The 13,189-nt window shown below is 42.4% G+C and overlaps 1 protein-coding gene across 3 annotated transcripts in view; it reads right to left on the bottom strand.

Annotated features, from left to right (window-relative positions):
• Nucleotides 1-13,189, bottom strand: part of LOC126266771 (cation-independent mannose-6-phosphate receptor) — a 599,618-nt gene that overhangs the window by 556,991 nt on the left and 29,438 nt on the right. The window lies entirely within an intron of this gene.

The following is a 13,189-nucleotide window of genomic DNA, read 5'->3' as shown; positions in this document are numbered from 1 at the left end:
TGCAGAAGACAGTCGAGTTCTGCAGTTCCACCAACGATAGTACTGCCGCTGAGTGATGTGGTCCATCTGTTAGTTTGATTGTCACACATACGCAAAATACTCGTACCACACTTTATTTTGCAGAACAGAGGACAAATTCATCAGTTTTCAATGGCACACCTGTGGATGATTGGCAGCTGCCCAGCTGAAATGTCATGGGATGTACTGAACGACAACCGGTTGCAAGTTCGAAAACTTGTTTGAACAAGTTTCGTTCTTTCAGCAAAAAAATTCATCAATAATGTGCATAAAAATGTAGGACCGCTTACAATTGCTGTATCAAAATGGATAAATAATTAATATTAATGACCATATGGAATGGTGTCAAGCCTGGACTCCTTAAACACTACACATTAAAAAACCAAACTGAACTGGATTCAACAAAAATGAAATAGCAGTGTCAATATTTTCTAACATATTATTGTCCAGAGTTAATCTGAGGGCATGCAGCTTTTGAAATATGTCTGCCAACCACAGCACTGTAAGCATGCATATCAATAAGCAAAACGGTATAATGGTACAACAGTGTAAGCTGCAGAACAGTCTCCTGACTCAAATATAAGAAAAAGCAATTACAAGGCTGAGCAAAATCATTAAGATTGGTGCAATGGAAGATACTCAACTCAGTTACTAAGGAACAATGATACTTCAATATCCAGCACTGCAGTACACCAACGTATCGGCATAAACTTACTGGTAGGAACACTATTCCAGCATTACAGCTCATTTATTAGAAAAAAACCAGTTGTAATTAGGCAGTGGGCTGTGACACCAAAACAATGGTGAAGGTGAGAACAACCAGTTATAGTGAAATATTGGCATGAGTAATGAAGAATGGCAACAAAGAATCACTTGAATGCTCATGGTAGTAGAGGAGCCGTTGGTCAACTTAAGCTTAATCACAACAGTTTCATGCAAGGTGAGAGTGAAATCCCTGATCTCACAACTAAAGAAACTTCTGTTACTCTGGTAACACAAGCTATATGTAATTCTCAAAATGCGAAGAGCATTAAGAACATGACAATATGGTGTCTGTAGAATCATGGTATGCATGGATGTCATAATCAGTGCTAAAATGTAGAGCTTCTGAACACATTCAAGGAAAATCAACTGAACAAATGCAGACGTTGCTGTTTCCAATGAGCACATTCGCTACTGGTTTAATCGAAATTCTGTGGTCACAAGAAACTGTTCTGCTTATATTTGCCTATAACTGTCTACGGAGAGAAATTCGTAGTAAACAGGTTCAGCATAATCTCCAGTTGTTCGTTTGGTTCATTAGAAGCCTTAATATTTGCATTGACAAAAAGAGCTGCTACACTGTACATGTAATTACGAATCACTGCTACAACAGTTACACATAATGTAGAGTTTAGCTTGTGGATGAAAGAAGGAAATACAAGAGTATCCAAGATACAAAAGGCATATACATAACTTTGGACAGGAAGACTATAAAAGAATTGGAGAGGAAGAAAAATTAAGGGCCAGGAGCAATAAAACCAATGTAAGGTTGCAAGATGATCATCTGCAGAAGTGACTGCAAATGGATATCACAATGGATACTCACAATGGAAATGAGAGATCACTGGTAAGTATGGTGGAAAGAGCAGATTGGTAAAAACAACCCATAAAATTCCTGGACTTTGAAGAGAAATGCCCAGCAGCGAGACACATGAAAAGGAAGAGGCATCACTATACATGTTTTTATTTATTTGGGGAAACATCTCAAAAGAGCTACAGGCAGTAATAATGATTGCACTCTTACAGGGGTAGGTTTTTTTTATCGATCCATATTATAAAATCAACCTAGAGGAATATGTGGAAGCAGTAGAATACACAAGTGATAGAGTGATGAGGATTCGGCTGAGGATAAGGAATATAGTGAAGGACTTCATCCAAGTATATGCACCACAAACAGGAAATAAAGAAGAGAACACTGAGGATTTTCTAGAGATATTAGAGAGTAATTACAGATGTGGAAGCAATAGTAATGGGTGACCTAAATGCACAGGTAGGCGAAGAAAGGCTAGGGAAGGAGGAGATAATTGGCCCATATGGATATGGGAGGAAGGAGAGAAGCTGGTCGATTTCTGTGACAGAAACAGGCTGATTGTGGGCAACAAATGGTTCCGTAAAAAGAATAGCCAAAAGATAATGAGATATGGATGGGGTGATAGACGGACGAAGATGGTCATCGATTACTTTGTGGTGGAAAAGAAAAATAAGAGACAGTTGATGGATGTAACTGCACTCCCAGGAGAGGCTTTTGATGGAGACCATCGAATGGTGGTGGCAAAGATGAGATTCAAAAAATTGAAAGACATAAAGGAAAAAAGAGAACGGAAAATAAAAGTGTGGAAACTAAAGGATGGCATGGTACAAGAAAAATTTAACGAGTTACTTAAGCATAAAATCGCTAACACCGAGTATGACAATGTGGAAGAGGAATGGGGTAAGTTCAAAGAAGTGTCTGTAAGCTCTGCTGAGAAGACCTGTGGCAGACTGCCCGGAAGGGCAGAGGAAAAGAAGACACCATGGTGGAATGAGAGGTGGAAGGAGGCAGTAAAAGAAAAGAAGAAAGCCTGGAATGAATGGAACAGAGACTGAACAGCTGAAAGTAAAAGGAAATTCAGGATAGTAAAAATAAGTGTAAGAAAATGGTAGCAGAAGAAAAGAGGAAAAGGTGGGAGAAATTCACCCGAGAGTTGGAAAAAGATGTTACTAGTGGTAAGAGGATGATTATGGAATTACAAAGAGTATGGGAGAGGAAAAAAACATACACAAAGCTAGTGAAATGGGAATGGGAAGAGCTATTAATACAACCAGATGAGATAAGGAAAAAATGGAAAGAGTTCTTTGATAAATTACTAAATGTGAAGAATGGCAATGGCAATGGAAAGGGAATAGAAGAACGGCAGGGGGGCAGGGGTCTGGAAGACGAGGAGAATATAACAATATTAGAGGTGGAACTAGCTCTGAGAAGAATGAAAACAGGAAAGGCACCTGGGATAGATGAAATTACTGTGGAGATAATAAAGGCAGCTGGGCCAGTTGGGCTACAGTGGCTATGTAGACTAATAAGATGCACTTGGACCCAACAATGTGTACCTGAAGAATGGGGAAAGGGAATAATAATCCCAGTTTTCAAGAAGGGTGACAGAAAAGTATGTGACAACTATCGAGGGATCACACTGGTATCCCAAGTAGCAAAAATAACGGAGAGGATACTGGGAAGAAGAGTGAGAGAAAAGGTGGAAGAGCAGTTAGAAGAGAAGCAGTATGACTTTCGTCATGGTACTTCAACAGTGGACCCAATCTTTAGCATGAGACAGTTGATGGATAGACATTGGGAGTATGGGAAAGATCTGGTGATGACATTTCTCGATCTAGTGAAAGCATATGACAGTGTTCCCATGGAAAAGGTATGGACAACCTTGAAGAAAAAGGGAGTTGGAAAGCAAACACTTAAAGTCATCCAGGCAATGTACGAAAAAAGTTCTAGTTGTGTGCAGACACCAGCTGGAAGAACTGAATGGTTTAAGAATGTTATGGGACTAAGACAAGGAAGTGTGATATCACCACTACTATTTATAATGGTGATGGATGAAATAGACAAAGAGACGAAAGAAGCCCTTAAAGGAAGGGAAATGAAGATGTTACTTTTTGTGGATGAATTGTGGTATGGGGAACAAAAAAGACAAATAGACATCCTAAATGATAAGGTCGAGAAATATGGAATGAAATTTAGTGTGGAGAAAAGCAAGACCATGGTGGTAACCACAGGGGATAGAGATGGCAAGGGGCAAATACATATTAAGGGACGGGATATTGAAATAGTAGATGACTTTAAATATTTGGGAAGTGTATTAATGGGGAATGCTTGTTTGTAGACAGAAATTAGCAAAAGAACAGAGTAGTACATTTTACCAGTGTGTGAGGGGCTTGATGTGGGGAAGAGAAGTGCCAATGAGGTGCAAGCTGGTGCTATACAAGACTTACTTCACACCCATACTAATTTACAGCTCAGAGATTTGGATTATGACTAGAAGAGAGTGAAATGAAGTTTCTGAGAAGTATGCTAGGGAAGACGAGAAGAGAGAGAGTGAAAAATGAAGATGTTAGGAAGGAAATTGGAGTGGAGAAGTTCACTGAAAAAATTAAGAAGATTAGGTTAAAATGGTTTGGGCATGTGAAGAGGATGGGAGAGGGAAAGATACCAAGAAAAATGATGGAGTTCAAGATTGAGGGGCAAAAGGCCAAGAGGAAGACTGAGAACAAGATGGACTGATACAATAAAGGTGAGTTTCAGGAGGAGAAACCTGCTATGGAACCGAATTGTGGAAGAAGAATGATGGAAAGACCGAGTAAAGAGGCGAAGTACCATTGATACCTCAACCCGACCAGATGTTGGATAGAGGAGAAACGAAGATGATGATGATGATTATAAAATCAAACATTAATTATTTTCACTGGCATATAGCCCTTGTGGCCATCATTTCTCTTTATGTAAACCAATTTTCAGTCTTTGTTGTCATCTATCTTGCTCAAAATGTCATATATGTTTTCAACCCCATGTGCTCGTTTGTTCATTTATTTATCTGTACCACCAACTATTCACCAAATCTTCCCTTATATCTACTACTGATTTTCATGCTTGTAGAAAGGTCTGTCTTCTTTATGAATTTTCCTGTAACACTTTGTTTATAGTTCCTTTTTGAAAATATAACTGAATGGATAAAAATATTACTTACCAATTGGCAACAGAAGGAAACACATGTTAAAGTTAAGGAAATGTGCACATTTCTCAACATCTGTGCATTTTCTTCTGCCGCCACCACTTCATGAGGAGATTTCTTATCCACCCAATTATACGAGGGTGGTTTGGAAAGTTCTCGGAACGGAACAGAGAAAAAGTACTTACATCACTGAAACATTTTTTTTTTTTTTTTAATTTTCAATGTAGTCTCATTGTAGATTAATACACTTGATCCACCGATGTTCCAGTGCCCTGACCCCATCTAGACCATGACTTTCCCCCAGGCCTGTAAAATAGTTGACAACTCCAGCTTTCAATTCTCCATTTGAAATGAATCTTCGCCCACTAAGAAAAATTTTCAGTTTTTGGAAGAGATGGAAGTCTTCTGATGGAGTCATATCAGGTGAATAAGGTGGGAGTGGCAACAATTCATACCTTAGTTCGTGTAATTTTGTCATGGTGACAGCATGTTTGCAGGCACGCATTGTCTTGATGGAAGACAACTTTCTTCCTTGCTAAACCTGGCCTTTTTTCTTATATCTTTTGTTGCAATTTGTCCAGGCGGTTAGCATAGTATTCTCCAGTAACTGTTTGCCCGCTGGGGAGATAATCTACAAACAACAATCCCCTTCACATCACAGAACACCGATTCCATGACCTTCCCTGCTAAAGTAATTTCCTAGCACTCAGCCCCAGTTGTACAGCCGACTTTGCTAGCTATGGTTCACTGACTTCTACGCTCTCATTTGCCGAGACGATAGTTAGCATAGCCTTCAGCTACGTTATTTGCTATGACCTAGCAAGGCACCAGTATCCATACTATTTATATTGTGAATCATGTACCATAAAGAGTGACGTTCTCCATTAATGGATTAATGTTAAGTATTCCACAAGCTGCGTCCGTTTTTCTCAATTCTAATTCCCTTGTCATGTTCTAGACCTCACGCCAGCCTGCGTGAGCTAAAGCGCGTGCATACCGGCCTCCTTTAACCATACGGTTGGCTCTCCTGCCGACCACAACACAACTCATTGCACTAGTGCTGACCTCTTGTGGCGATTATGAGAACTTTTTCAAACCACCCTCGATGTTGTTTATGGTACACTATACAATGCAGGGCTGCTTCATTTTCTGATCATCTTTCAGCTACTCATATGCCAAACTTCTACCACTTTTCCTTCTTTCCCACCACTTACCTTGCTTTTATGTAATTCTTTCATGTTTTTGTGCTTTTGTTTTACGCCAAACCACACTGACTGGTTATTACTGTCATTTCCTGCATTAGCTTATTTCCCAAATATAGTACATTTCGTTTTCTCCAAGACTTCCTTGCTCTGTTCCCATGCCTGTTTCACAAATTTTCAAATCATGATTTACTGTCATAATTTTTTCTCACTTCACCATATTGTCCAGTTTTCTCACAAGAAACTCTCACCTCTTCACACCAACCCATTACTTACTCTTAGCTCTTATCTCTTCACTATTTTCATTTGAATTTTTATCTTTTCCCTACTTTGTCTTCCCCTTTCCTTCTCTTCTTTCTCTCATTTTCCTTCTCTCTGCTTTTTTTCTTCACCGCTCTGCCCCTCTCTTAGTACTTCAAACACTCCCCGTGTCACGAATGTCACTAACTATTTAACTTTTGCCTTTTTGAAAACATGCATTCACACTGTCTAAACTGAGGTCCCACATTCTGTTGCTTGAAACTCACCTGTTCCTGGAACCTTGACTGTTCCTGAAAGTTACACCCACAACTTTAAATTTGGAAGTTCCGAATTCTGGACACACTAACACTTACCAAACTAATCTCTGATCTATAATACACCTCCTCTGGAAAGTTCCTAATTCTGGACCCTGTTACACTTACCAAACTAATCTCTGATCTATAATACACCTCCTCTGCCATTTACCATTTCACCAGACTTCTCTTCTTTTAAAATTCAGCACTTATCTGTCCCTCAAATATACTTGGACGGTATCATTTGCAAAGAAAACCACAGACTACTGCAACAGACCAGAATTTATCTCAAAAAGCTGTCCTACCTTCTCCTAAACTACCTCAATAGTGGTGTTTTCATCCCTGTTCCAATCTGGCCCCAAAAAAAGCCACATCATCGAACACCACTCTTCTCCTGCAAAACCAATCTCAGCTAACCTCCTTTAACATCCCCAACCTTCACCACTATCGTAAATTTATTAATTTCTGTGGTCTCAGAATGTCTTTTCAGTAACTATACCTTCTTGAGTCCCTTTTACCTTCTATTTTTTAATGTTTATTTTCTGATATGGCTAAACCCCCCCCCCCACCCCCCCTGCAGGCACCTTCTACCCTATACAATGCTTTCCATTCTTATGACTACTCCATAGCATTTTTTCAGTAATCTCTGTCTTGCTTATTACCCTGCCTTCCACCTTTAAGTTCCCAGGTTTTCAAATTTCACCCAGTGTGTATACATACAATGACTTTTTTCAGAATGAGAGTTTCACTCTGCAGCGGAGTGTGCGCTGATATGAAACCTCCTGGCAGATTAAAACTGTGTGTCGGACCGAGACTCAAACTCAGGACCTTTGCCTTTCACGGGTAAGGTCCTGAGTACGAGTCTTAGTCCAGCACACAATTTTAATCCACTAGGAAGTTTCATACCAGCACACACTCCACTGCAGAGCGATAATCTCTTTCCGGAAACATACCCCAGGCCATGGCTAAGCCATATCTCTGCAATATCCTTTCTTCCAGGAGTGCTAGTTCTGTATAGCTTGCAGAAGAGCTCCTGTGAAGTTTGGAAGCTAGGAGACGAGGTACTGGCAGAACTGAAACTGTGAGGACGGGTCATAAGTAGCTCAGTTGGTAGAGCACTCGCCCGTGAAAGGCAAAGGTCCCAAGTTTGAATCTCGGTCGGGCACAGTTTTAATCTTCCAGGAAGTTTCAATGATTTTTTTTCCAGCCCCCATAAAAAAATAAGGCTTCCCTGAGCAGGGGTTCAGGGCAACTTTTCTATAACTCATCCCATTTCCTAGACCTCATCAGTCCTATTTCTTCATTGATTTTCCTTTCCCTCCAGCCCTTCTGCAAGCCTACTGCTTGTGCATTTTCACATCTTTTATGTGGTTTCTCCCAACACCACTTTGTGAGTAGACTTTTTTATCTATCCGTACTATACTTTCAGTCACTGATTAATTAATCTCATTCTTTAGACATCTGTATTCCCTCCTTTCTGCCTCATGTGCTACATTTTTATATGTTCTCCTTTCATCATCTTAATTTGGCATCAGGCACATTACATCTACATCTACATACATACTTCGCAATCCACCATATGATGCGTGGTGCAGGGTACCTCATACCACAACTAGCATCTTCTCTCCCTGTTCCACACTCTGTTAAAACGTGTCCAGATAACTTCCCAATCACACTCTACTTCGACGTCAGTAGACACAATATTTTTGTCAATTGCAATGAAGACACCACCTCCTACGGTGTCTAATCTGTCTTTCCGATACACTTTCCAACCCTCACTAAATATTTCAGAACTTCCTATCTCAGAGTTCAGCCAGGTCTCAGTCCCGAGAATAATTTGCGCGTCACACGCTTCCTGGAGGGCAGTAAATTCAGGAACTTTATTCCAAACACTCTGAAAATTTACTGCTAATATCTTGATAGCTGAAGTGTCTTAACACTGAGCGTGTCCCGATTTCCCTGCCTGCACGTCGACTGGTGAGTGTTCATCAGGACACCTCGCACTACTGCCTAGCCTAAAAAAAACCCATGTGCACGCCACAAGTACCATGCTACCCGAGTAGCCACTCCCTTTGTGTAGTGCACCCCTGACCTATCTAGGGGGCGTCCTACAATTCCCCACCCAATAGCGCAAGTCTAGAAATCTGCAGCCAAGACCATCACAGAGTCGACGAAGCCTCTGGTTGAGACCCTCCACTTGGCTCCAAACCAAAGGAACCTGATCCACTCTGGGAACGACGCTGCAAATACAGAGCTCTGCTAGCACACCGCGTGTGAGGCCAGCGGTCTGCACTAAATCCGCCAGCCGCCTGTACGAACTGAGGATTGCCTCACAACCCAAGCGACAGGCATCATTGGTGCCGACGTGAGCAACTACTTGCAGATGACTGCACCTCATACGCTCGATAGCTGAGGTCACCTCCACATCTCGGATGCACAAGTAGTCCGGCACCACCACCTACAATATCTGCCAAAGTGAGCCCATCCTAAAGGCCAACATAACCTCTAATCCCTGCTGAAACCCTTAGTCCCTTCCCAGACCTCTCCCCTGAATCCACCTCCCTACTCACCTCAACAACAGCCCCCACATCCACCCTCTACATGCTCCCCAAAACCCACAAACCTAGCAATCTTGGGCACCCCATTGTGGCTGGTTACAGTGCCTCACTGAAAGAATCTCAGCTCTTGTTGATCAACATCTCCAACCAATTGTCCAAAACCCAGCCACCTACATAAGACAAACCAACAATTTCCTGCACCAGCTCTCAATCATCCCTACTCCCCTAAATTCCAGATCCCTACTCGTCACTGTTCACACAACCTCCCTAGATACCAACATCCTCATGCCCATGACCTCGCCACAATTGAACTCTACGTCTCCCAACGCCCTGCAGATTCTAAACCCACCACTTCATTCCTCAAACACCTAATCAATTATATCCTAACCCAAAACTACTTCACCTCTGAAGGGAAGGTGCACCACCATGGGCCCCACATGGCACCATCCGATGCCAGCCTCTTCACGGGCCATCTAGAGGAAACATTCCTAGCTTCCCAAAACCCAAAACCTCTAGTGTGGTTCAGGTTTACTGATCACATCTTCATAACCTGGACCCAAGGCCAGGACATCTTATCCTCACTCCTGCATCAACCTCAACACCTTCTCTCCTATTCATTTCATCTGGTCCTCATCCACCCATCGTGCCACCTTCCTAGAGGTCGGTCTCCTCCTCTCAGATGGCTCCATTCACACCTTGGTCTACATCAGATCCACTGGCCAACAGCACCTGCACTTTGACAGCTACCACCCCTTCCTCACTAAAAAAATCCCTCTCATACAACCTGGCCACCCATGTCAGACACATCTGCGGTGATGTTTCCCCAGCTGCTGAAGGCCTCACAAAGGTTTTCGCAGATATGCAATACCCTCCAGACCTAATTCACAAACAGATCTCCCTTGGGGTATCTACACACACACACACACACACACACACACACACACACACACACACACACACACACACACACACACCTGATTCTCACATCAATCAAAAGAACCAACCACAAAGAAGTACACTCTTGTCACCCAACACCACCCCAGACTGGGACAACTGAACCACATCCCTTGCCAGGGCTTTGATTATCTATCATTATGCCCTGAAGTGAGAGGTATCCTATCCAAGATACTTCCAACTCCTCCCAAAGTGGTGTTCCACTGCCCACACAACCTCCACAACATCCTAGTCAACTTGTATGCCACTCCCACCTCCAATCCCCTGCCACAGGAATCATACCCCTGGGAAAGACCCAGATGCAAGACCTGCCCAGTCCACCCCAAGCACCACCTGCTCCAGTCCCATCACAGTCTTTTCCTACCACATCAGAGACAGGGCCACCTGTGGAAGCAGCCATGTTATACGATGTGGAATCCAAAATTTTCGGGACTGGTGCTGTCATCTGGAAAGTAGTAGTAGTAGATCTTTGCACCGCTAGGTGGTGAGAGCTACGTATCTGAAGAGTCAGTGTGCGGAATGGTATCAGCTGGGAGGACGTGTTGCGTGTCCACAGCGATTTCCATAATACTCTGTGTTTGGTGTGTGGGAATTTTACAAAGGATCTGCAAACAGAATAGTGCATGTGTATCAAATTCTGTATGAATCTTGGGAAAAGTGCTACAGAGACCCTTGCAATGATTCAACAAGTGTTTGGGGGACAGAGCATGAGCTGTATGCGTGTGTTTGAATGGCATGCTCGGTTCAAGGCCAGCTGTACAGACGTTGAAGGTGATGCTCACACTGAAAGGCCCATTAGCTGCACAACGCCAGACACTGTTGCCAAACTTCAACGATTGGCTCGTGCCGATCGACATAAAACCATTCAAGACCTTGCAGATGAAGTGGGTATTGGTTTTGGGACATGTCAATGTATGTTGACTGATGAATTGGGCATGAACTGTGTCGCTGCAAAATATGTGCCAAGGATCTTGACTGTTGATCAGAAGGCACATCGCGTTGAAGTGTGCACAGATCTTTGTCAGACCACATCTGATGATCCAACCTTCTTGCCAAGGGTTATCACCGGCGACGAGAGCTGGATTTATGGTTAAGACCCAGAGACAAAGCAACAATTGTTCCAGTGGAAGAGCCCGGGCTCTCCAAGACCCAAAAAAGCAAGAAAGGTGGGGAGCAAAGTGAAGAGCATGATAATCATGCGGCGACAACTGCCTGAACTTTGGCATCAAGGGAACTGGCTGCTGCATCACGACAACACACCCTATCACACATCTTTGCTCACCAGGATCTTTTTGGCAAAAAACAACATGGCAGTTGTACCCCCCCCACAGTACTCGCCAGATTTGGCACCTTGCAACTTTGCGCTATTCCCAAAACTGAAACTCAGGTTGAAAGGCCGTCAGTTCAACACACTACAGAGAGGATTCAAGAAGCATTGCTGCCGGTGATAAACACCCTCATAGAATAGGACTTCCAGAAAACGTTTGACCAGTGGTAGAAGTGCTGGGACCGGTGTGTAATGTGCAGACAGGAACTATTTCGTGGTTGATGGTGACCATCTGGATCCTCCCCACCACCATCAGCTTTTCTAAGCTAAGCAGATAGAAGCTATCCTTACAGCACATCCCTTCGCTCCTGTAAACTTTATGGCATAAACCTATGCTAACTCACTGCGCCCTAACCCCCTTCCCCTGCTCATTAGTGTGTGTGTGTGTGTGTGTGTGTGTGTGTGTGTGTGTGTGTGTGTGTGTGTGTGTGTGTGTGTGTGTGAGAGAGAGAGAGAGAGAGAGAGAGAGAGAGAGAGAGAGAGAGAGAGAGAGAGAGAGAAGTACCCCTGCCCAACTTGCGTCCAAACATCAGTTAGTTTTGAGCTTTATGACACGCCCTAGTGTATGAAATCACATGTCCAGCCATCTGCCAACTGCCCCTCTAACTGCATCCCTCTAACTGGCCTCAGGTGGCTCCCCACTTTCCCACAAACCACTAGATGCTCCCCCCCCCCCCCCCCAATGCCCTCCCTGACCCCTACACCTCTCTCCATCCCCCAACCCACCCCAGCACAGTGCACTCACTGTGTGCCAGGTAAGAGCTAGCAGTTGACTGAGCACAACGTAGGGAGACAGGCATTTGCATGGGAGTGAGTGTGTGTGTGTGTGTGTGTGTGTGTGTGCATGTTTTTCCTATGAGTTTCCACAAGGAAATGTGTTCCAAAAGTTTGCCAAGCTCTTTACCTTTTGTTTGTGTAACTATTGACAATGCAGCACTTCTGCCTTTTGGTCAGTCATCTCCTTCATTCCTAAATAATTCTTAATTCGCAACCAGAACTTCCTGTACATTATTATACTATAATTCAGTAAGGCATAGTGATGTATTCATTCATAGGCTGGTTTAATACATACTCAGAAAACAAAATAATTAAGATCTACAAAATATTTTAGCAGCTTATGATTAGCAAACTGTAAACAGTAGCTTTTCAGCTTTTTAAAATTGCTGAAATGTAAAATGTCTTTTTCTGTAAGTTTTTAGTAAATCCATAACATTTGCAAGACAATCTGTTTTAGTCTTCAACCATGATTAGAAGTGAAGCTGTAAGACAAGTTACATGTCATGCCTGAATAGCTAACTTGGTAACAGCATTGCCCATGAAAAGCAATGTTCTGGGCAAGAGGCCCAGCCCAACAAAAGGTTTTAATCCATCAGGAAGTTTCTAAACACTGCACACACTGGTGCAGATTAGAAATTTTTTTTCTTGAAGTTTGCCCTTTATTTACATAATGTTTAGAAAAATTTTATTCACACACAATTCTCCACTTGAAAAATGAATAAAAACTGAAATGCTGATGCTCAAACTAAATTTAAAAAAAATAAAAGTTATCCTGTTGTGACTCTTCAAATAATTTTCCTGGCTTCTACAGTCATCTGCTGCTCATTTTGAGTCACAATTAAACATGATGAAATACAACTGTTGCCATTTACCATTCACTAGCTTACTCTCTCTCTCTCTGCATTATTACTAACCATTCCTTACAAGTTCAAAAGGAAATTGATGCTGTACAGCATTGTACAGGATCATATATTCAACAAATAATTGCCTACTATAGCATTAAGAAGAGAATCAAGTGTGTAGAGACCAACTGGTTGAATTT

Source organism: Schistocerca gregaria, chromosome 1, assembly GCF_023897955.1.
Source record: "Schistocerca gregaria isolate iqSchGreg1 chromosome 1, iqSchGreg1.2, whole genome shotgun sequence".
In the NCBI taxonomy this organism is placed as follows: Eukaryota; Metazoa; Arthropoda; class Insecta; order Orthoptera; family Acrididae; genus Schistocerca; species Schistocerca gregaria.
Note: the sequence above shows the minus strand (reverse complement) of the source record. Positions and strands in the feature narration are given on the sequence as shown.